Source organism: Emys orbicularis, chromosome 15 (genome assembly GCF_028017835.1).
Source record: "Emys orbicularis isolate rEmyOrb1 chromosome 15, rEmyOrb1.hap1, whole genome shotgun sequence".
NCBI lineage: Eukaryota > Metazoa > Chordata > Testudines > Emydidae > Emys > Emys orbicularis.
Window position 1 is genome coordinate 14,760,535 of NC_088697.1, and position 989 is coordinate 14,761,523.

The 989-nt window shown below is 71.3% G+C and overlaps 1 non-coding gene across 1 annotated transcript; it reads right to left on the reverse strand.

Moving 5' to 3' along the window:
* Positions 1-119, reverse strand: LOC135889596 (5S ribosomal RNA). Its single transcript, XR_010561941.1, has one exon. It is a non-coding gene; the product is annotated as a 5S ribosomal RNA (ribosomal RNA).
* Between the last annotated feature and the right edge of the window lie 870 nt (positions 120-989).

The following is a 989-nucleotide window of genomic DNA, read 5'->3' on the forward strand; positions in this document are numbered from 1 at the left end:
TGCCTACGGCACCTGGGATTCCCAGGCGGTCACCCATCCAAGTACTAGCCAGGCCCGGGACGGTTTACCTTCCGAGATCGGACGGGATCGGGGGCGTTCGGTCCGGTATGGCCGTAGGCACCCGGCTCCGCGCCTCCTCGCCCGCTTTCCCCTGCCGGCGCCCGGGCCTGCCGCACGGCGAGCCCCGGTCGGACTGCCCCGTGCGGCAGGGCCCCCGTCTCTCGCGGGCCCGATCCTTTTTTTTCCTTTTCAAGCTCCGGGGCCCGGGCTGGCCCGTCAGAGCCCCTTCCCCTCCCCCCCCCCCTCCCTCCGGCGTCGGGAAAAATATTTTCCCGGACTTCCAGCGGGCCCGATCCTGTCAGCCGGGGGTGGGGGGGGGGGCAGTCCCTCGCTGCGGCCAGGGAGGGTGAGCCCGGGGCGGCTTGCCTGGCGGCCGGGTCCCGGCAGGCCCGATCCATTCCCCCCCTCCCCGTCCCCCGTCCCCCAGCGGTTCCAGCGGTTCCCCGCCCCGCCCCCGCGCCTGGTTCGCACCCTGTTCCTTCGGGCCGAGGAAGGCGTACCCCGGGGGGAACCGTCCGAGTCCCCTCCCGGGCACCAGGTCAACCCGTGGAATCGAACGGGGTTCACCTGGCTGGCCGGTATGCTTTCCGGCCACCGGGTCAACCCATAGGTTTTAACTGGTATACCTGGTGGCCGCTTTGCCAGGTCAACCCGGTTCTCCCTCCTTCCCTGGGCGCCCCCTCCTCGGAGGCGTCGGGTTAAACTTTTTCCAGACTTCCAGGGGCCCGATCCAGTCAGCCGGGAGGCAGTCCCTCGCTGCGGCCGGGGACGGTGAACCCAGGTCGGCCTGCCTGGCGGCCGGGTCCCTGTCTCTCGTGGGCCCGATCCTTCTTTTCCTTTTCGAGCAGGGGGGGCCCGGCCCGCCCCGGTAGCGCTCCTCGGAGGCGTCGGGCAATTCCCCCCCCCCCCCCCGCACCCCACCCAGACTT